This window comes from Magnolia sinica, chromosome 5 (genome assembly GCF_029962835.1).
Source record: "Magnolia sinica isolate HGM2019 chromosome 5, MsV1, whole genome shotgun sequence".
Lineage (NCBI taxonomy): Eukaryota > Viridiplantae > Streptophyta > Magnoliopsida > Magnoliales > Magnoliaceae > Magnolia > Magnolia sinica.
Genome location: NC_080577.1, coordinates 57,560,356 through 57,584,629, shown reverse-complemented (window position 1 = coordinate 57,584,629; position 24,274 = coordinate 57,560,356). Strand labels below are relative to the sequence as shown.

Below are 24,274 nucleotides of genomic sequence, written 5' to 3'. Positions count from 1 at the left end.
TAGTAGTAGCAAACAAACAATAGAGGAAGAGGTGATCAATCAACTCAAAGCTAGCCATGCACATCAAGCAAATGTTTGGGAGCACCATCCCTTGTTTTTGGAGATTATCCATTGTCATCACCCTTCCCCTGCCAACAAGCCAAAAGAAGGCTGCAATATTCGGGGGCGCACCATAAAACCAAACATGCTTAGTACTTGTGAAGTCCCCACTCGTCCCTTACTCGTGAAGAATCGCTCAGTTCGTGTATCGAGAGGGATGATTGAGGATGTGTTGGTCCAAGTTGATAAATTCTACTATCCAATAGATTTTATTGTCCTAGATACTCAACCCATCATAGATGTGAGCACTCAAATACCCGTCATTCTTGGTCGCCCATTCATTGCTACATCAAATGCTATCATTAATTATAGGAATGGAATTATGAATTTATCTTTCGGAAATATGACATTGGAGCTCAACATCTTTTTCAACATGAATAAACAGCCAAAGAATGATGACGATACCCACGACATTAACATGATCGATTCTTTCGTGGAAGATAGAGCACTCTTGACTCTATACTCTGACACTCTAGAGACGTTCTTGGCTCACTCCCCTGATTTAGATGGTGACATGATTAGGGAGATGGCTGCCTTGCTTAATGCTACGCTGGTACTTGAAGTTAACCGGTGGAGGCCACAATTTGAAAAATTGCCCCAAACCGATGTAGTGCCTCTACTGTTTAACCTCAAAGCACGAAAGCTTGACCTAAAACCTTTGCCCGCCGATCTTATAAAATGATCACATGGAGGAGCACCCAAATTTATTCCTATGAAAAATAAACCTATCCGTTTCCCCACTAACTAGCTAACATAAGTGAATGTGATATAGCAGTGATGCCAATTCTATCACCCCGTCATTCAAGAGTGTTAACGATTAGGTATGGGCCCATGGCCCTCTTGATTTTGGTTATGGGGCATGGTCCACAAGTTTCTTAGTGTTTTTAGTCTTGGGATATGCTAGACAAAGTTTATCGTACAAGGATATTTTTTTCATATTTTCTTTTTTATTGCTTTAGTAAAAGATAAAAGGGGGTTAGGACGTGAAACCCAAAACCCATTCATTTCTTCCTTCATCTTTTCTTCTCTCTTCTCTCTTTTTTTCTCTTTCTTTCTTCTCTTTTTCAATCTCTCTACCAATCTACATGGTATCAAAGCCATTAGAAGATAGAAAACACACAAATTCCTCTTATGATAATGAAACACTAATCCATTCACCACCAAAATTAGATGAAATAATAGCAGATCTGCCAACGGAAAAAGCATCATCTAACATAAGCAAGGTATGGATCGGTGTGGGTTAGAAAAAGAGATGCATAACGACCGTTACGGGCCCCATAACTGCCGTTACAGGGTGTAACATCCATTATCCCGTAACGTTCCAACGGGGGGGGGGTCCATCTTCTTCAAGGAAAGAAGAAAAAGAAAAAGCAAAAGGAGAAGAGGAGAAGATAAAGTCGAAGGCATACCTAATTCTTCTTCTTTCTTTTCATCTTCTTCTTCTCATCTCCATCCGCTGACCAGCGTCTCTCTGTCTCTATTAGGGTTTCAAAATCAGAGAACCATCTCTCTATTAAGGTTTCGAGCACAAAGCCATGCGCATCTCTCCCTACTAGGGTTTCGAGCACATAGCGTGTTCATCTCTCTCTTCATTTGAAATCGCAAAGAAGTCCAAGAGCTCTCTCTCTCTCTCTCTCTCTCTCTCTCTCTCTCTCTCTCTCTCTCTCTTCATTCCAAAGAGGCTACGTGGCTCATTTCCACCCAAGTTTTTTTTTTTCAATAAAAGATCCACGTGCCACGTGTTGCCCTGCTGTGGGCCCCACCATGATGTATGTATTTTATCCATGTCGTCCATCCATTTTGCCACATCATTTTAGGTCATGATCCAAAAAATTAGTAAGATCCAAATCTCAGGTGGACCACACCATAGAAAACAGTGGTTATAGAATGCTCACCATTAAAATTTTCTTAGGGTCCACTATAATGTTTATTTGCCATCTAACCTGTTCATTGGGTCACACTGACGTGGATGAAGGGAAAACACACATGTCAGCTTGATCTAAAACTTTTGTAGCCCCCAATAACTTTTTAATGGTGGACGTTCAATCATTGTTGTTTGTTATGGTGCGGTCCACTTGAGGTTTGGATCTACCTCATTTTATCTCATGCCATAAAATGAGGTGGAAAAATGGATGGATGGCATAGATAAAATACATACATCATGGTGGGGCACACATTCAAGGCCTCGCCTAATTAGACTCAAATGGCGTGGTGCAGCATGCACCAACCTGGGTGGTGTGATGACGTGCCAAAGTTCCATGGCCCCACCATGATGCATGTGTTATATCCAATCGGTCCATCCATTTTTCCATATCATTTTAGGGCATGAGCCCAAAATTGAGGTAGATCCAAAGCTCAAGTGGACCACGCCAAAAAAAAAAAAAAAAAAAACAAATGGGTATTGTTCACCTACCATCGAAATCATTTAGGGATCCCCAAGAAGTTTTGGATCAAGTAGATATTCGGTGTGACCTTAAGAATAGGTTTGATGGCAAATAAACATCATGGTGGGCCCTAGGAAGGTTGTAATGGTAGGCATCCTTATCCCCATTGCTTTTTGTGGTGTGGTCCACTTGAGCTTTGGATCTGCCTCATTTTTGGGCTCATGCCCTAAAATTATTTGGCAAAATGGATGGACAGTGTGGATATAACACATACATCACGGTAGGGCCCACAAAACATTGACACTTGTGTGCTACACTTCACAATCCGAGTCCCACCTAATTCGGGCCCTTAAAAGATTGTACATGAGACATGTATTAACTTAAAATTTACCAATTAAATTATGGGACCGTAGTTGCTAAGTCACAATGCCAAAATCAAATTGTTTGAATAGTTTTAATTGTTAATTTCTGGGCACTTATTTTTGGAAATAGGGCCATTTGATTTTTTCATTATTCACTATCCAATAAATGCCCACCAATTCATAAGTGGAATAAGTGCCGATAAATTGCATGAATTTGAGGCTGATTTGGGGCATCGATTGGTCTGCCAAGTCAGCCCCAAATTGGCAACACCATCTACCTGAATTTAATTTTATTTTTTTAAAAACTATTGGGAGAAATGATATCAAATTGTTAAGTATATAAATTATATAATAGGCCAATAAAGTCTTTGGACTCTGTATGTTGAAATAAAATGTATGCAAGTCGTGATATATGCAATACTCCGATACTCTAAAGAATAGTAAAACCTGTAATTATAAGATGTTTTGGCATTTCGTTCATTCTAATAAATTTATCATTAATATTATATACTTAGAAAATTAAATATAGAAGGTTTGGAGCCAATCCTAAGTTGTCAAGTTCAAAAATTCATCAGACAACCCGACACAACATTCTTACCAAAGAGTGGACCGTTACACTACCATAAGCATGATCAAAATTAAAAAAGGAATCCATATTTTGAATATTTACATTTTTCTAGATTTTCTGGATATTTTTCAAGAATTTTTTGAGCAAAAGAAAAAAAATCAACCAATACAGAGGCGTATCGACTGTTACACCCCCCGTATCGGCCGTTACGCCGATACTCCATATTGGTAACGGCGGTGGTGACTATTACGCCTACCGTTACTGATATGGAACACCTTGACTATAAGGGCTTAATTAGTCCTTGGGGGTTTTCCATGAAGATCCCAGCAAAAGTCCACAATATGATTTGTCAGGCCACAATAAAAAACACGTATGGTTTCCTCAACCACCACGACCACTTCTACCTCCCCTTGGGAATCTACCACCTCTTCCACCACACAAAGCACCATGCCTAATACGTCTACCACGGCCTCCATATGAACTAAAATAATTGGAAGAAGAGGCCAATATAGTTTTATCGAATGCATTAACATTAACATTATCAAATTCACTTGCCAAGGAGACTCTAAAGCCTTGCATAAACCTCTGTCACCGAAGGAATAGAAGCTCCTCCCAAAATCCGATCCTTTGCCGATTGAGACTCTTTTGGCAATCCAGATAGAAGTTTCACTACTTTCATATCTTCCCGCTGCTTCTTCATGAGGGTGACATCAAACATAATAAGATGATATATGGAAAGCTCTTCCCACATTCCAATAAATGTTGCAAAGTATTTACCAAGGGGTTTATCCCCCCTTTTGAAAAGAGAAGATCTCCTCATATAATATTTTGTTCAGAGTACATCCTCCTCACAATATCCCAGACATCTTTTGTCATGTTCAATAACACCAAATTAGAGCTCACTTCAGACTCCATGCTATTCTATAACCAAGGTCGAATCTAGGCATCCTCACGCATCCGTGAGATATTGATCCTTTTTTGCGGGCTAAGAGAAAAACCTCAACGGAATTGGCCCATAAAAGATAATTCCTCCCATTTAACTTGACAGAGATTATCGAGGCATTGAAGGAGGGACCCTGCATTTTCCCAAGAGATGAGGAACCATCATCTACACTTTTGGGCTCCATATATATTGCACAATAAACTTCAACACTAATTAAGAACCCTAATTTTAAAACCCAGATCCACACAAAATTATATGTCCAAAATCACATAACATAGAAATTTTTGGCCCAACAAAACTCCAATTCATGTCAAAATGGTTCCTACATTGCATGCGACTTTCCAAGTAGGAATATTCAACCAAAAACTGCATTTACACAATGGAACCCAAAACCTCTTATATCTTTTAATGGCTTTACATCCAACAACAATGCTACCTCCACCTCTACAGCTACTTTGGCTCAATTAGGTAAAGCATGCCTTTTGTGATCTTCTGCCTCCTCTTGGATCATCAACTCTAGGGCATCCAACCATATTTCTAGAAATCAGTCTCTTTTCTTCTTTTGATTGTGTTTCGCCAAATACATCAGTTACTTTAGTTGATGGTACATTGTCTAATGTTGTTGAAGTTGGTACCGCTCAGCCTAATGCATTAGTCTCTATGTCATCAATTCTATATGCACCTAAGTTTTCATTTAGCCTTTCATCCATAAGTAAACTAACAAGTTCGTTGAATTGTTCCGTGTCCTTTCCTTTTTATTGTGTGCTTCAGGACATCGTGCACACGCATGCCTGCACACCACCACCCCTATGCAAGTACGTACGCAGGAGGACCCCACCATCGATCTGGCTCGATGACGACGTCCAGGGAGGGGCTCCTAGCTAGAAGACAAGTTTTGGTTCAAAAAAAGTGGGCTTGATAGTTAAGAAAAGCCCATCATGGGATCTCATGATCGTGGCTCACTCGTCGGATTGATTTCATATTTTAGGTTTTGCTTATTGATATTATTTAGAACATCGTGAATGCTTTAGATTTCTTTGTTTGGTTTTTATTTTAGTTTACTTCAACGCCAACTAATAGGTTGCGTACATGGTGCGAGTTTTTGGGGTATAGGGTTTTTCTTATAAATAGGCACCCCTTGTAGTTCTTTTCATTCATTCAAGTTCAATAAAAATTCCTACTTTATTTTTTTGCTCTCTTCGTGAGTTGTGGAAGAATTCAAAAGTGGGTACGAAGCCCTCCCTTTTCAAAGGGCTAACTACGTGGTGTGAAGCTACATCTATCCCCACCCTTCCCTACCATATCCCATCCATATATCTCATCTTCTATCATCATTAGTGCTTTGAATTTTCCAGCTTTTCCAGTTATTCATCCCCCTACAGCCAGTTTCTAGAATTTGGACCTGTAGGAGGGCTGAAACTTCGGCGGAGCACTACACCTCGACCTTACGTCGGATTGTCATCAAACTTGGAGGGATTGAAGGTCTCCCCTGGCCGACCAAGGCCTAGGTGTCATTTTGGAGAGACGGGCTTCCATCACACATGCGGCCAGCCCACCCGCAGACGTGCGTCAGCCCCGGGCCACCATCCGCACGCAGGAGCTTTCTTCGGGTTAGGTTTTCCTCTGGTTTTCATCTTTTCATTCCTATTTCCTAAACCCTAACCTTAGTTTGCATTAGTCCTAATTTATTTGCCCCTTTTTTTCACCCTAGGGTTCCTTGAATTGAAATTGGGGAATCCCTTGGATTAGGGACTGATTTTTATGCATGTGTGGTTGATTTCTATTTCCCTTTGACATCGTTTGGTTTATAATTTTTTATTAGTCTAGTCCTAGCCTGTGTAGGCCTGGACCCGCATAGATTCCCCTTTTAATTGAATGATTTGGACTGTCATGTGGGATGTGGAATTTGTGTGACTGTTTCTGAATTGGTATTATCTAAGCCTGAATTCTTGCATCTTATATTTAAATTTCATGTCTTGTATCAAAAACCTTAATTCCCCTCTACCAATTCCTAAATCCATCAATTCACTCAATTTAGCCCTAATTTCATCTTTTCCCCAAATTCTAAAAAACCCTAATTCCAAAATCCCCAATTCCCAATGAACCCTAACTTTCTAAATTTCAAATTTTCCCCTTTCTAACCCTAACCATAGAACTTACAAGTCAGTCCCTTCAGTTTGGAACGTGCCTATGCTAAATTGGAAGTTTTATCCTAACATCGGGCCTAGTTTTAATTGATTTATGTGATTTCATAGCATGCGAACATGTGATTTAAGTTAAATCATATTTTATTTACTATCGTTTACTCTTAATTACGTGGTGGATTAGCATCTTTTGTTAATTGAATTACTTTATGGACTTTTTCATAATCTCCACGTTTCATGCTAGCATTAAATTATGTGCCCTGCATCACCTCGTTTTTAGTTAGATGTGAAGAACGTGTTCTTGCATGGAGACCTACATGAAGAAGTTTATATGGAGCAAGTTTATATGGAGCAACCTCCAAAGAATGTTGCTCAGGGGGAGTCATCTGAAGTATGCAAATTAAATAAGTCAATATACGGGTTGGAGCAATCACCACGAGCTTGGTTTGAGAAGTTCGATAGAGTAGTTGTATCGTAATGATTAAAAAGGAGTAAAGTAGATCACTCAGTCTTCTCAAAGCACTCAACATCTGGCTATATTCTTCTGGCTGTGTATGTCAATGATATTATAATGACGGCTGATGACTTTGAGGGTATTAAAAGGTTTGAGGCATATCTTCAAACTTAGCTTCAAATCAATCTTGGTCTTCTTCGATATTTTTTGGGCATTGAAGTGGCAAGATAAAAAATTGGAATAAATCTATGTCAGAGAAAATATACTTGTGACCTGTTAAAAGAGACAGGGGTGTTGGAAGCCAAACCGATTGATACTCCAATGGACCCTTATCTCAAACTAGAAGCTGAAGAATGAGAATTGTTAGAAGACACTGGTATGTTTGACCATCACCAGGCCTGGTATTGCTTTTTCGGTTAATTTGGTAAGTTGGTTCACGTAAAGTCCGAGGACACCACACCTAGCAGCAATTATGAGGATCCTTAAGTATTTCAAATGTTCCCCTGGGAAGGGTTTCTATATAGAGTTTATGGTCATATTCTGGTATCCGGTTATTCAGATGCAGATTATACAGGGTGAGACATAATAGAAGGTCAACTACGGGTTATTGCACCTTCCTATGCAGCAATGTGGTTACTCGGAAGAGTAAGAAACAAAATGTGGTTGCCAGATCACGTGTTGGAGCTAAATATAGGTCAATGGCACATGCAACTTGTGAACTTATGTGGTTGAAATCTCTTCTCAAATAATTGGGTTTCAAAGTTCAGGTTCCAATGTAATTACCTTGCGACAATCAAGCTATGATACATATTGCCAATAACCCCCCTTTTCATGAGAGAACGAAGCATATAAAAGTTGATTGCCATTTCATTCGAGACAAGGTATCTCAAAGACAAATCCACACACCTTATATTTCATCACATAATCAAATCATAGATTTATTCACCAAGGCTCTTGGAAAATCTTAGTTCAACAAACTTGTTTCCAAGCTAGACATGCAATACATCTATGCTCCAGCTTGAGGGGGAGCATTAACATTGGGTATGGGCCCATGGCCCTCTTGATTTTGGTTATGGTCCATGGTCTACAAGTTTCTTAGTGTTTTTAGTCTTGGGATATGTTGGACATAAAGTTTATTGTACAGGGGTATTTTTGTCATATTTGCTTTTTTATTACTTCAATAAAAGAAAAAAGGGGATGGGGACGTGAAACCCAAAACCCATTCCTTTCTTCCTTCATATTTTCTTCTATGTTCTCTCTTCTTTTCTCTTTCTTTCTCTTTTTCAATCTCTATACCAATCTACAGAAAGAGACAACACGGACGGAACCACAACACAGAGTCATCACATAACGAGAAACAACACGCTACCAAAATATTTCGGTCCACAGATATATGAGCAATTCTCGGGAATTTTGATTGCAAAGATTCCTTCCCAAATTCAATCCACACATCTTTCCAAAACCGAATCTTTTCCCCATCCCCAAGTGCAAAGCCGACCCCATCCTTTCCAAATAGTCAATGCCCTAAACAAAGGGGACTCCATAGTGCACCATTCACCTATCTTACAACCAAATTTACCGGCAATTATATCCCTCCATAACATGCCTTCCTTCGTCCTAATCCAAAGCCACCTACCCAGCAATGCCATATTCATCACCCCAAATCTCTTATTACAGCCCCTCCATCACAGGCTTTACACAACTCTCCCCATCTTAGCAAATGAAACTTATTTTCTCCTTCCGCTTCTTGCTACAAGAAATCTCACTTAACTTTTCAAGTCTCATTAAAGTGACTTCAAAATCGAGATAAAGACAAAATAAAGAAGCAAATTCGAAAGAGCTGCTTTAATGAGAGTTATGCGGGCCCCAAGAGATAAATACTCGCTCTTCCACCTAGCTAATTTCCTTTCCGTCCTTTCCACTACCACATCCCACAAATGTCTCGTTGGTTTGCCAATACAAAGAGGCAACCCAAGGTAAGTAGATGGAAAATCCCCCGCTCACATTCAAATATGGTAGCCAACTCCAACAGCTCCTCCCTTGGCATGCGAACAGCCAACATCACGCTCTTAGCGATATTTACCTTCAATCTCCACACAACTTCAAAGCACCAGATAACCATCCTCAACTTTTCCACCATACCCACATCAGCATCGCAGAATAGAAGCATATCATTGGCAAACTAAAGATGGGAAATCAGAGGGCTCCTCCTGTTAAGACAAAAGCCACAAAAAAGATTTACTTCTTTCCAACGTTCTATCATTTTACCTAAAGCTTCAGCTATCACCACAAAGAGAATGGGAGAGAGGATTCCCTGGTCTAATATACCTCTCGAGCTTTGAAAGAATCCTTTAGGCCATCCATTTATCAAAATCAAGAACCTAGCGGAACTAATGCATTCCTTTATCCACCCCCTCCACTTCGTACCACAATCGATCCCCCCAACCATGCAATCCAAAAAACCCCAATTCACACAGTCATAAACTTTTTCAATATCTAACTTACAAACCAGGCTCCAAGCATTCCTTAAACCTAGAGTCGATGCATTCATGAGCTATTAAAACGCTATCAATAATTTGCCTTCCCTTGATCAAAGCCCGTCGAAACTTGGAGATTACACCTCCTAACGATCCTTTAAACCTCATTGCAAGTACCTTAACAAGAATTTTGTATACACCCCCACTTAGACTAATGGGGTGATAGTCTTTCAAATTATCTGCTCCTAACGCCTTCGGAATTAATGCGATGAAAGAGGCCCTGGTTTCCTTCAAGAGCCTCCCCTGATTGTGAAACTCCCTCATAAAGTCCATAACCTCCCCTTTGACACTCTCCCAAAACCTAGAAGAATGTTAATGGGAGTCCATCTAGACCCTGTGCTTTATCCCTACCCAAAGCACCCACAGCTTTTTTGACCTCATTTTCACATAACGGCTTCTCAAGTGAGTCTGCTTCCACCCTTGACAGTGTTAAATTGCAAGTCGTCCAAAACTGGCCTTTTCCATCCTTCATCGATCAGTAACTCTTTGTAGAACCGACCTATAGCAAAGCAAACTTATCTTTCTCATCAATCCTTTTACCCTCCACTTCAATGCTTGTCATGTTTTTGCATCTAGTGTTCGAGTTGTCGGCATCGCTACAAGTTTCGCTGGTCGGAGATAAAGATATAATATCGTTATTGTCGATAATATCGTCGATAACCAAAATTGCAGGGAAAAAGGGGGAAACATGGAGAAATTGGTGGAATTTTTCAGTGAAACTTCAGGACATGCCTAAATACACATATTTACATATTCAAGAATGAAAAAATTACAAAAAGAATGCATTAAATTAGAAGTTTCCATTTAATGGAGACCAAAAGGCATGCGTTGTCGTAAGAAATCACTCAAATAGTAACCAAAATGAGTTTATATAATACAAATGCAAGCTTACAACAATTAAGACATGCAAAAGTAAATGAATTCAAAAAAATATACATTTCTGGCCATGTTTCATCCCCACATAGAGTGACAAGGTGGCTTGTAATCATTTTCCGGATCCCGTGGTAGTTGAGAGTAGTACTGTTGCCCAACATGTTAGCAGTACTGTTCCTAGGTCATCCTCTGCTCGTACTAATTGAGGAACTCTCTTATGTACCTCTGATAGTCATCCTCCACAAACTGTACGAGTATTCAGTGTAATAAGCCCAAATCATTTCAAGGGCTAAGATGTTAGATCAAATCAAAATTTCACATAAGTTACAATTGAGGAGAGAGTCTGCAGATTGCTTACAAAGTAAACTTTAGGGGGCTTATTGTGATTTATGTACTTTATCTACTCCGTCCATCATTTTAACATATAATTTAATGGCATATTGTAAAAAAAGAAGCATATCCAAACCTTAAGGGCCTGTTTGATTTTCCAATCACCCAGTAAATGCACTGTAAATTTGTCTAGTGGGGCAATTCCATCAAAGGTTTTTGGTGGTGTTCCATTATTTCGTATCATATGGTCCACTTAATAAATGGATAGGATTGTTTTTTTAAGCATGCTATCATCATCATCATGGTGGGGCTCACTTAGTGTGTGGTTTGATGGCACATGCAGAGCAAGGCGGAGGATCAAAGAAGCACTAGTGAATAAGCAGGTGAATGACTTGTAGACCAAGCTTATAATTCTACCAGGACTCCTAGACGAACTACTAATCTATAATCTACTGATATTAGGAAACCTCTTGCGGTGGGAATTGTCTACAACACTTCTACTAGGCAAGTAAAACAAATGAGATCTGTTGGGCCCACTTTGTTGATAGAATATGTAAATCTGCTCCATTCATCGGATGAGAACCATTATTTGAACAGTACAAACGGAAAATTAGCCTTATGGAAAACTGAAGTGGGCTACACCAATCAGAACAATGTAAAATTTCTCTTAAAACCACTGAGTTCACGTGGTGGGAGCCGCTTGATTTTTGTAGCAGGCTCATCTTTTTTGCATCCTAACTTCATCTCAATCAGATAAACGTGGTTAACAGGTTTGATGAAAGATAAGCATTATGGTGGGCCTCAGCACCAATGCTTCAAGTGGACCCCACCATAGAAAATAGTGGGGACAGTGACATCCACCGTTCAAAACTTCTTAGGGGCCACAGTAGTTTCCGATGAAGCTGATATTTTTGTTTTCACTTCATCTATCTCTATGTTAACTTATGAATAGGATGGATCTCAAAAATACATCACTGTGGGCCCTATAAATGTTTCAACGATGGGTGTGACGGCTCCCACGGTTTTCTGTGGTGGGTCCACTTGAAATTTAGATCTATCTCATTCTCTTTGTGATGCCATAAAACGATCTCTAAAAATGGTTGGACGGTATGGATAAAACACATGCATCATGGTGGGGTCCGCAGAGCTTGGTGACGCCACTTCAGTAGTGATTTGGCTACTGACCTTGTCAGTATCCAATCTGTGCCCGTTTCAATGGTAGGGCGTTCAATGGCAAGGCGTTCAATCCTCCACTGCTTTTAACAGTGTGGTCCACTTGATTTTTGGATCTATCTTATTTCTCGGATCAAGACTTACGACGAACTCACCAAGTGGAAGGACGGTTTGGATATAACTCATACCTCATGATGGGACCCACAGAACTAGGTGACGTCACACGATGGTAATTAAATTACTACCGTTTAAAATTTCTTAAGGACCACAGAAGTTTTAGATCAAGATTATATTTGTTTTTTCACTCCATCCAGCTGTATACGACCATATCAAGGGGTTGGATGTAAAATAAACAATATAGTGGGCCTTAGGAAGGTTTCAACGGTGGGCATCCTTAGCATCGTTGCTTCCTTGAGCTTTGGATACAGCTCACTTGAGCTTTGGATACGGTTCATTTTTGGCAACATGTCCTAAAATGAATCACAAAACGGATGGACGGGGAGGATTTCTCACAAACAGCACAGTGGGCCCCACCTGAGTTTGTAGCACGGGAAAGGCTTTCGTAGGAAATCCGCGTCCCTGATCCGCACCCATCCACTGCGGAAACGGATTGGGTACTCCCCCTGCCACTAGCCAATGGCTGGTGGTCGGTGCTCTGTGGGCCCCACCACGAGGTATGTGTTTCATCCATGCCGTCCATCTATTTTTATAGATATTTTATGGTATGAGAAAAAAAAATGAGGTATATCCAAATCTCAATTGGACCACATTACAGGAAACAGTGTTGAATGAACTTTGACCGTTAAAAACTTTTTGGGGGCCATAAAGGTTTTGGAACAACCTAATCTTTGTTTTTTCCCTTCATCTGGGTCTGTATGACCTAATTAACAAATTGGATGTCAAATAAATAGTACAGTGGGCCTAAGGAGGATTTAAATGGTGAATATCCAATCACTATTATTTTCCTGTGGTGTGGTCCACCTGAGGCCTTCCCTCTCGATTTTGGGATAAAGCCCTACAATGATCTGTAAAAATGGATGAACGGAATGGATAAAACATTACATCACAGTGGACCCCACAGAGCCCTACCCGGACGGATTACAATCCAGGCGGAGGTAGGACGAAAAATCGGATTGCGTACTGAGTTAGTCAGTACAATTAGCGCACTGAGTAAACACCGTGGGGTCTGTAGTCCCACCATGATGCATCTGTTTCATCCATGCCTTCAGTCCATTTTTCTAGATCATTTTATGATAACAGTCATGGATCGAAATCTCAAGTGGACCACACAATGTTGATTGAACGTCTACGGTCTACCATTAAGAACTTCTTGCGGGCTACGAAAGTTTTGGATCAAGCTGATATTTCTTTTTTCCCTTCACCCAGGTATGTAAGACCTAATCAACGGCTTGAATATCAAATAAACATTACAATGGGCCCAGGAGGTTTTAAATGGTGGACATTTAATCACTACTGTTTTCCCGTGGTGTGCTCCACCTGAGTTTTAGATACACCTCATTTTTTGTATCAAGCTCTAAAATGATATTTAAAAATTAATGGACAGCATGAATACAACAGATGCATCATGGTGGGGCCCACGGAGCACCGACCTGCACCGTCAAAGCTCCGAACCCCCCCCCCCCAAAAAAAAAAACTATGCAAATCCCTCTCCCCATCCAAAATTTTCGAAAATTCATCTCCTTCCCACCAATTTCTCTAGATTTTCAACCCGAAAATCCCTCTCCCTCATCCCAATTTTTTTTTTAAAAAAACCTCTATTTTCCAACAAGATCTCGGCCCGCAAGCCGATTCTTTTCTGGAGAAGTTGTCAGAGGATTTTTCGACGGAAAAATAGATTTTTTTGGGGTTGAATCTTACCGGAAAGTTGCGGATCTGCACTCAACAGCCGTGAATTCGCGTCTTCAAACAGATCCGGGCGAAAAACAGGTATTTTTTGTTTTTGATTTCGACAATTTTATCGCCGACAACATCCCCCTTTTATCGATAAAGGTGGGTTGTTGGCTACAGTTCCCACCCGTGGTTGGTGGGAACAGTAAAATATCGGCGACATTTCGAAAATATCGACAATCCGATATTATCCGCGATACCTGGCACCGAAACAAATAAATGGGGTTTCGGCATCGCTGAGCCAGCGATACCGATATTATTGGCGACAATTCGATATTGTCGCCGATAATTTAAACATTGGTTGCATCTAACCCGAGTGCTAGCTATACTACGGAATAATATTGTATTTTTGTCACACTCCTTTAGCCAAGTAGCCCACGATCTTTGTTTCCATTTCATCTCCTCTTTTAGCCAACTCGCATACTCATGCCAAGTTTCCATCGAAGAAGTTTATCTTCCTCAAATAGGTCCCTTTGCTCATCCTTTAAATCAAACTTGATGCAGGACATGAAAATTAAATATGATATGCGAGATTTCAGGCTTAAGATCACGTTAGTTCAGAAACAATTACACAAATTCCATATCCCACATGAAAGTCCAAACATTTATTTAAGGGGAATCTATGCGGGTCCAGGCCTACACATGATAGGGCTGAATCAATAAAAATTATGAACCAAACGATACTCAAAGATAAGAAATAATCATCCACACATGCGTAGTAATCAGTCCCTAATCCAAGGGATTCACCAATTTCAAATCAAAGAACTCTAGGGTAAGAAAAGGGGCATAAAATTGGAGATTTAAGTAATTTAGGATAAGGTTTAGGGATTTTGGGTGAAAGCGGAGTGAAACAGAAGAGAGACAAACCAAATAAGTACCGCACGCGTGGACAACAATAATGGCCCAGACGCACATGCGTGTGATCTCGGCCGCACGTGTGTGGGGCCCACTATTCAGAAAAAGGCCACCTTAGCCCTGGTCGGCCAGGGATGGACTCCAAAACCCTCAAATCTCAGCTCGATCCGATGTACGGTTTGTGCGTGGTGCTCCGCCGAAGTTTCAACCCTCCGATAGGGCCAGATTCTGAAATTCTGTTGTGGGGAAGAGAATTTGATGCAGGACAATTAACCACTTGCTCTAAAAGCTCGAACTGTTAGAGTATGGCGAATTAATCCCTTCATCTCATAGCCCAGGCCCCACATCTCATGGGTTTTAAGACCTCGGCCGAACCCCCTTCGTGGGCCCCAAATCACATGGGCCGCCCATCCCAAGCGTATCCCCGCATCCCACGGGCTACCCCACTCGAGCCCGGTGTGAAATGCGCATTAATCACCCCTGGTGAGGAATCTCGAACACGAGATCTCCTCCGTGGGCCGCACCCACCCCGAGTGTGCCCCTGCATCCCACAAGCGACCCCACTCGAGCCCAGTGTGAAAATGCCCCTGCATTAATCACCCCCAGTGAGGAGTCTCGAACCTGAGACCTCCCGCTCTGATACCAATTTGATGCAAGACAATTAACCACTTGCTCTAAAAGCTCGAACTGTTAGAGTATGGCGAATTAATCCCTTCATCTCATAGCCCAGGCCCCACATCTCATGGGTTTTAAGACCTCGGCCGAACCCCCTTCGTAGGCCCCAAATCACATGGGCCGCCCACCCCGAGCGTGTCCCCGCATCCCACGGGCTACCCCACTCGAGTCCGGTGTGAAATGCGCATTAATCACCCCTGGTGAGGAATCTCGAACACGAGATCTCCTCCGTGGGCCGCACCCACCCCGAGTGTGCCCCTGCATCCCACAAGCGACCCCACTCGAGCCCAGTGTGAAAATGCCCCTGCATTAGAATTGCTGCAATAGATGATTGATTCGAAGTGTAGATGATAGGGTGAGATGAGAAGAAGGGATGGTAGAAGATGGGTAGTAGAGATGGCGATGGATGGGGGCGAATCGGGATAGATGTGGCTTCGCACCACGGTAGATAACCCTTCGATGAAGGGAGGGCTTCGCACCCAATTAGGCTTCACAACTTAGAGAGTAGGAAAACGCAGAATTTTTATTAATCTTCAATGAATGAAAAAAAGCTACAAGGGGTGCCTATTTATAAGAAAACCCTATACCCTAAAACTTACGCCATGTGCGCAAACTATTACTTGGCGATAAAGTAAACCAAAATAAAAACTAATCAAAGAAATCTAAAGCGTACAAGATGTTCTAAATAATATTAATAAGCAAAACCTAAAATATGAAATCAATCTGACTAGCGGGCCATGATCATGAGATCCCATGATGGGCTTTTCTTGACTAACGAGCCCACTTTTTTGAATCAAAACTGTCTTCTAGCTAGGAGGTCCTCCCTGGACGTCGTCATCGATCCAGATCTATGGTGGGGCCCTCTTGGCGTACGTGCGTGAGGGGGCGGCGTGAATGCACGTGTGCGCGTGATGTCCCCATCAATTCTCCCCGGCTGTGCAGATTTCGCCACTGGTGAAATAAAACTCCTGAACCGCTCCAGGATGTCAGGATCAAGTATCTGAAGCTCCTCCTCAGTGAGCCACGTGCTGTGTGAAGCTGGGCGTGACTTCCATTTAACCAGGTACTTCTGAAACCCGCCGTCCGACGTTAAAACTATCTGATGGTCCAGGATATACTCGATTTCCTTTTTGGGTGTGTGAAGGTTAGGTATGGGAGGTAGAGGCTGGGAAAATGGGTTAGAAAGGATAGGTATGGGAGGTAGAGGCTGGGAAGATGGGTCAAGACGGGTAGGTATGAGAGGTAGAGGCTGGGAAAATAGGTTGGGAAGGGTAGGTATGGGACGTAGAGGCTGGGAAAATGGGTCGGGACGGGTGGGTATGAGAGGTAAAGGCTGGAAAAATGGGTAGGGACAGGTAGGTATGAGACGTAGAGGCTGGGAAAATGGGTCGGTAAGGGTGGGTATGGGAGGTAGAGGCTGGGAAGAAATGTTAAGAAGAGTAGGTATGGGAGGTAGAGGCTGGGAAAATGGGTCGGGAAGGGGCCATGGTTCAAGGGATAAATATGGGGAATGAGGACGGTAGGCGAAGGGCCGGACCAAGTATCAGTGGTCCCCTGAAAAATAACTAGATCCTCCACGTTGAATGTAGAACTAATTCCCATAGAAGGTGGAAGATCTACCTCATACGCATTGAGACCGTTTCGTTTTATAATTTTGAAGGGTCCAGCGCTACGCACGTGTAACTTACGAATGGCCCCCGGAGGGTACCGCTCGGGCCAGATGCGGACTATCACAAAGTTCCCAATATTGAATTCTTTGAAACGTTTATGTTGGTTTGCAGAAAATTTGTAATGTTCATTACTAGTAGTGATCTTCTGCCTGATTTCTTGATGCCATGAATGAATGTGATACGCAGAATACTCTGCAAGCTCTGACACCCTATGGGATAGTGACATAAGGACAAGATCAATAGATTTCCTAGGTTTATAAATAGTAACGACTTCATAAGGACTGAGACCTGTGGACCTATCGACAGAACTATTAAACGCAAACTTGGCTGTAGGTATTACGGTGTCCCATATTCTGGTGTACTCTATATCCCTCCTAGGGAGAGACTCATCCGGTAGATCATCAGGAAAGACATCACATAACTCATCCATTATCGGAATGGCCTCAGTAGGTAACTCTACACTAACCTCTGGTGCACTCTCCAGCCACAAGGCCGCACATGTCGTACCTCTCAAAATAGTGGTCTTGATGTCTCTCATGGGGTGGGTGCACGGGTGCACACCCATAATTGATTCCTTCACCAACTTCATTCATTAGTTTATCCTCCAGGCCACCTGCCTGAGATTGGACATCTACCCCAATGGTAGGGTTTGTCCTGGCGATGGTCTTTAGTCGGGTAATGCGTACATTAAGTTGTTCAAAGCATTGGTCCATTTCCAAGCGCTTAATCATAAACTCCAACTTTTGGGACAGCTTGTTTAGTGACTCTTGCAATTGTTCCATATTTAGTGTAGGGTGCCAACCAAAATTCAGCAATATAGTTGTCGAAATATAAGATTTTTTTTTTATTTTTTATTTTTTTAAGAAACAACCTAGTTTCTAAAAATGAAAAAGGAAAGTTTTTTTTAAAACAAGGAAAGTTTCTAAAAAAAAAGCAACCTAGTTTCAAAACGAAAAAGGAAAGTTTCTAAGAAAAACAAATTAGGAAAGTTTCTTTAAAAATAAAAATAAAAAATAAAAAAATAAAAAAATAAAAAACCAAATTAGGAAAGTTTCTAAAAAAAAAAAAAAAATAGGTAAATTTCTAAAGAAAAGCAACCTAGTTTCTAAAAACAAAAAAGGAAAGTTTCTAAAAATAGAAAGTAAGTATCTAAAAAATAAAAAGGAAAGTAAACTAGGTTCTAAAAAAGAAAAAGGAAAGGAAATTAGTTTCTAAAAACAGATTAAGAAAGTTTCTAAAAAAATAGTTTCTAAAAAACAGAAAAGGAAAGTTTCTAAACCTAGAAATAGAAAGCTAAGTTAATTTCTAAAATAATTGAAATAAGGGGATAACAAAAATTTCAGCAGCTTATGTCAGGGTTTATGGACCTCTAAACAGGCATATATGATGAGAATTGATGCGTAATGGACATAAACAACCAAACCCTAAACATGTAATGAATTCCCCTACAAGAACCCTAGGCTTTGATACCAAATTTGATGCAGGATATGAAAATTAAATATGATATGCGAGATTTCAGGCTTAAGATCACGTTAGTTCAGAAACAATTACACAAATTCCATATCCCACATGAAAGTCCAAACATTCAATTAAGAGGAATCTATGCAGGTCCAAACCTACACATGATAGGGCTGAATCAATAAAAATTATGAACCAAACGATACTCAAAGATAAGAAATAATCATCCACACATGCGTAGTAATCAATCTCTAATCCAAGGGATACACCAATTTCAAAACAAGGAACCCTAGGGTAAGAAAATGGGCATAAAATTGGAGATTTGAGTAATTTAGGGTTAGGTTTAGGGATTTTGGATGAAAGCAGAGTGAAAGAGAGGAGAGAGACGAACCAAAGAAGTACCGCACGCATGGACAACAACAATGGCCCAGACGCACATGCATGTGATCTCGGCCGCACGTGTGTAGGGCCTACTATTCAGAAAAAGGCCACCTTGGCCCTGGTCAGCCAAGGATGGACTCCAAAACCCTCAAATCTCAGCTCGATCCGATGCACGGTTTGTGCGTGGTGCTCCGCCGAAGTTTCAGCCCTCCTGTTGGGCCAGATTCTGAAATTCTGCTGTAGGAAGGAGAATTGCTGCAATAGATGATTAATTCGAAGTGTAGATGATGGGTTGAGATGAGAAGAAGGGATGGTAGAAGATGGGTAGTAGAGATAGCGATAAATGAGGGCGAATCGGGATAGATGTGGCTTCGCACGACGATAGTTAACCCTTCGATGAAGGAAGGGCTTCGCACCCAATTAGGCTTCACGACTCTGAGAGTAGGAAAATGCAGAATTTTCATTAATCTTCAATGAATGAAAAAAAGCTACGAGGGGTGCCTATTTATAAGAAAACCTTATACCCTAAAACTTGCGCCATGTGCGCAACCTATTACTTGGCGATGAAGTAAATCAAAATAAAAACTAATCAAAAAAATCTAAAGCATCCATGATGTTCTAAATAACATTAATAAGCAAAACCTAAAATATGAAATCAATCTAACCAGTAGGCCATGATCATGAGATCCCATGATGGGCTTTTCTTGACTAACGGGCCCACTCTTTTGAATCGAAACTTCGTCTTCTAGCTAGGAGGCCCTCCCTGGACGTCGTCATCTATCCAGATCGACGGTGGGGCCCTCCTGGTGTACGTGCGTAGGGGGGGCGGCGTGAGTGTGCATGTGCACGTGATGTCCCCATCAAAACTTGTGTATCTTTTGCAAGATTTCCTCAATTTCAATCTTGCACTTACCCAAAACATCCCTTTTCCATTCGACAATTTTCCTTTCCAGACACTTCAATTTCTGGCCCAAAACATCCCTTTTCCATTTGACAATTTTCCTTTACAACCACTTCAATTTCTGGCTTAACTTAAAGCCTGCATACCCTTCCACCTCAAAGGACCCCCACCATTCCTTATAAGGCTCAAGAACCCCTCCACCTCAAGTCACATCAACTCAAACCTAAAAGGTTTTGGACCTTAATTTACCTCCTCGATTTCAAGAAAATTTGCGTAATGACCAAAGACCGGTCTTGGTATCCCATGTTGTGACATGAGTGAAAATCTTTCCACCTGATATGAGAGACCAAAAATCCATGAATCCTAGTCATAATCGAATGGTTCTGACCTTCAAACTAGGTATATTGCCCCCCACCCATGGGAAGATAGATCATCTCATGCATCTCCACCCACCTAGAAAATGCGGAAATTACTAGTAACTTTTCCCCCTGAAGATTTTTCAAAAGAAAATCCAGTGACATTGAAATCACCCCCCACGCACCATGGGCAGTCACTTCTGCCCTTTGCCAAATCAAGCTTGGCCCAAAAAAATTGAAAGGAAAAAAAAAAAAAAAGCCCTCTCAACTGCCACATTAAGCCCATCATAGGATTGTACTAAACATCCACCGAAGCCATCAGATACCCTAGCCGGCAAGACAATCAAGGAAAACCTCCCGCCCCACCACGATGCCTTGTTCCATAAACTAGAGCCCCAAGCAATCACTACACCCCTAGCAGCCCCATTTGAGACAACAACAACCCAATCCTTGCAATTAAATTCCCACACAAAATCCATTAGCCAATTATCAAAATCTTGAACCTTGGTTTCCTAAAATGAGACCACTTGCACCTTTTCCCTCTTACACACTTCTCAAATCTAGACCCTCTTATCCATGGAGCCCGGACCCCCCACATTCTAGCATAAGATCCTCATTCAGACAAAGATTGTGCCCTGAGACTCCTCTCCCAAGGCTTAACTGTCGACATTAGTAGCCAGGTCCCTTCCATCTTCGATTGCTACCAACGCATGCAAGACTTCGATGGCGACCATCTCGGCACTTCCCACTTCCTCCAGATACGACATAGTGATCACAAGACACCTTGTCAAAACTTGGATACGACCTTTGCTCGACTGAAAAGGAGCCATCTATGGAAATAATACGAAGTCCCTTGAAGAAACGTTTGAAATGCCCCCACACATGCGAGCACTCAATTTATTTCATTGATTCCATTATTAAAAAAAAAAAAATTGTTCTACGTATGATTATAAGTGTAAAGCACATGCGTTGTGTCTGAAGCTAATACTGCACGTGCCAAGGACGGCAAATGCGAACCCATAACCAAGGTAGAGACCTTGAGCCCATCGTTGGACGGCAAAAAGCAACACATGCCATCTAAAAAAGACATGGGGGCATGCGATGATGATGAATTCTCACCCGAACCTAAGGTCCGGCCCTCCAAGCCTCCACGTAGCTCCCTATTAATAGGTGCGGTGCTCCGAACCACTCCGCCTTGCACCCGAGAGTTCGTTCCAAGGAAACACGTCTCCCCGAGGCCCTAAGAGACGTTGCCATGTGTCTCAGCTCTCATCCCCTAGCCGAGAACTGAAGCCGAAGAGACATCGTGTGTTATCATTTCGTCCATGCTTTCACTAACAGGACTTAGAGACGAAGCGAATGCGTCCCTCCCTTCCACCAGTGCTCTGCAAGAGTACTGGAACTATACTCCATCATCCCCCCTAACCACTGCAGACACCATTATTAGCGACCTCCGCCACTAACCACCACCACAGCTTTTCCCCCTGCCTGAGGACAGCTCACAGACCCTCCTTTTCCACCCTAACATTCACCCAAAACCTCCCCAACCGCGACTATAGTCCTGTCCAGCACCGGAATCAACCTTTTTCTCCTCAAACACAACCTAGCCCACCTGACCTCTTCCCTCCCCTCCGTCGCAGGATCCACCACTACCAGTTGATCGAAGTAAGAGCCAATTAGCAAGAAAGCCTCCAGGAAACATAGCTCAACTGGAAGGTTTGAGATTCTGTACCAGTCCTCCTCCCATCTAAAAGCGGACTAATCGGCCCATCGATACAGACCAACCACCAGCCCCTCCCAGAATAGCGTCGTTATCATTAGGATATGATCAATCTCCACCTCCTAATTCAAAGATACTCAAACTCAATCTCTAACAGAAGCTTCGGGCAAAACTAAGCCCCCCCCCAAAATAATAATAATAACAACAACAAATCCCCCGCCCCAACTACCCCTCCCTCATCTCCCCTCACTCCAAACTAAGTATTCCCCAACAGTCTTCCTCTCCCCCAACTTCCACCCTTCTTTGAGATTTTTCTCACTATCTGTTGATCCACGGAGTCAAGTCCATATCTAGCTCGTTGGATTGACAACTTAAGCCCCATGATCTCCTATTGTTCAAAGTCTTCTTCTCCGCCTCTTCCTTCTCTAGCTAAACAAAAGCAAAGCCCTTCATCTTGCCCGATCCTTTTCTCGTCGAAATAACCACCTCTGCTAAGGTATCCCAAATCGGTTACGTTTCGGCCGTAACGGCCGATACGTAACAGTAACGGCATCAACCGTTACGCGATTCAGCCCCAAAACGGGGCACCTCTTTTTTTTAGGTTCATTACGGGATCGTAACAGCTGTTACGGCCCATAACGGCCGTTACGGTCCATAACCCTAAAGAAAAATGAGAAAAAAAAATGGTTTTAAAAAAAAAAAAGAAAAAAAAAACATACCTTTTTTTTCTTTCTTTTCTTCTACTTCTTCTTCTTCTTCTTATCATGGGGCTGCGGCGCTGCTGTTGTAGCTGTGCTGCAGTTGCTAACCTTCTTCTTCTTCTTCTTCTCTCTCTCTCTCTCTCTCTCTCTCTCTCTCTCTCTCTCTCTCTCTCTTGGTTCGGTCCCCTCTCTTCTTTCCCTCTTTTCTTTTCATTTCCCTCTCTTCTTTTCTTTTTCCAGAAAAAACGAACGGAAGCAGTTTTCTTTTCTTTTTTTTTTTTTGTATAATCTGCAGTGCACGCTGCATAGTGCACACTCACTATTTTATTACATGGGGTGGGGCCCACCTTGATTTATGTATGGTAAATCCATGCCATTCATAATTTTTCAAGTTCATTTTAAAGCATGATCCTTGAAATGAAGGGATCAAAATCTCAATTGGACCACGGAGTTGGGATTGAATGCCCACCGTTAAAATCTTCTTAAGGCCCATTTTGTGATCCACCTAAGATTTGGATCAGCCTCATTTTTTGGTCCATGCCCTGAAATAAGTGGGCAAAAAGGATGGACCACATGGATATACAACAAATGCATTGAGGTGGGCCCCACTTTTAAAGGCATGCTCACTAGTGGTCCACTGAAGATTTAAATCTACCTGAATTTTTGGACCATGCCTTAAAATGAGTTGGCAAAATGGATCGACGGCATGGATATACAAATATATCGAGGTGGCCCACCTGGCCCACTAGTGGTCCACTTAAGATCAGGATTTACCTTTTTTTTTTTTCCAATACCTTAAATGAGTTGACAAAACGGATGGATGACATGTATATATAATACATAATCGAGTGAACCCCATGTACATGGCCCTAAAAATTTATACATGAGTTATATATCAACTCAAAATTAACCAATTAAATTTTGGGACCATTGTTGCTGAGTCACAATCCCAAAATTAAATTGTTTGAACAATTTTCACTATTAGTCTGTAGACACTTGTTTTTTGAAATAGGACCATTTGATATTTTTCATTTTTCATTGTCCAATAAATGTCCACCAATCCATTAGTGGGATAAGTGCCAATAGATTGCATTAATTTGAGGCTAGTTTAGGGCATCAAACGGTCCCCTAATCAGCTCCGAATTGACAATACTATTTACCCTAATTTTTTTATTTTTATTTTTAAAGATCTATTGAGGAAAATGATATCAAATTGTTAGGTATATGAATTACATAATAGGATACAGAAGTCCCTAAATCTATATATTGAATTGAAATGTATGTGAGTCACGAAGTATGCAATGCACTAGCACAATAAATGAAAGGAAAACTTGAAAATATAAGATGTTTTGGTATTACATTCATTATAGTAAATATAATATATATATATATATATATGTGTGTGTGTGTGTGTGTGTGCGTGTATGTATATATTAGTTAGAAAACTAAATATAAAAGGTTTGCAGTTAATTCCAGGTTTTCAGGTTCATAAATCCATCAGACAGCCCGATATAGCATTCTCACCAAAGAGTGGACCGTTACACCACCATAAACATGTTCCAAATTATAAATGAATGCATATTTGCAATACTTAGAATATTCCGGATTTAATCCATATTTTTTCATATTTTTTTGGCAAAAAAAATTTTGCACCGTTATGGGCCGTTACGCCCCCATATCACCATTAGGCCCCCGTATCCGTATCCGTATCGGTGGGCACCGTTACGCCAACCGATACCGATACGGAATACCTTGACCTCTGTCCACCCCTCCAAGAAGTTC

At 41.4% G+C, this 24,274-nt stretch overlaps 1 protein-coding gene across 1 annotated transcript in view; it reads right to left on the bottom strand.

Annotated features, from left to right (window-relative positions):
• Window positions 1-24,274, bottom strand: part of LOC131246063 (uncharacterized) — a 109,897-nt gene that overhangs the window by 74,056 nt on the left and 11,567 nt on the right. The gene's annotated exons all lie outside the window — the stretch shown is intronic.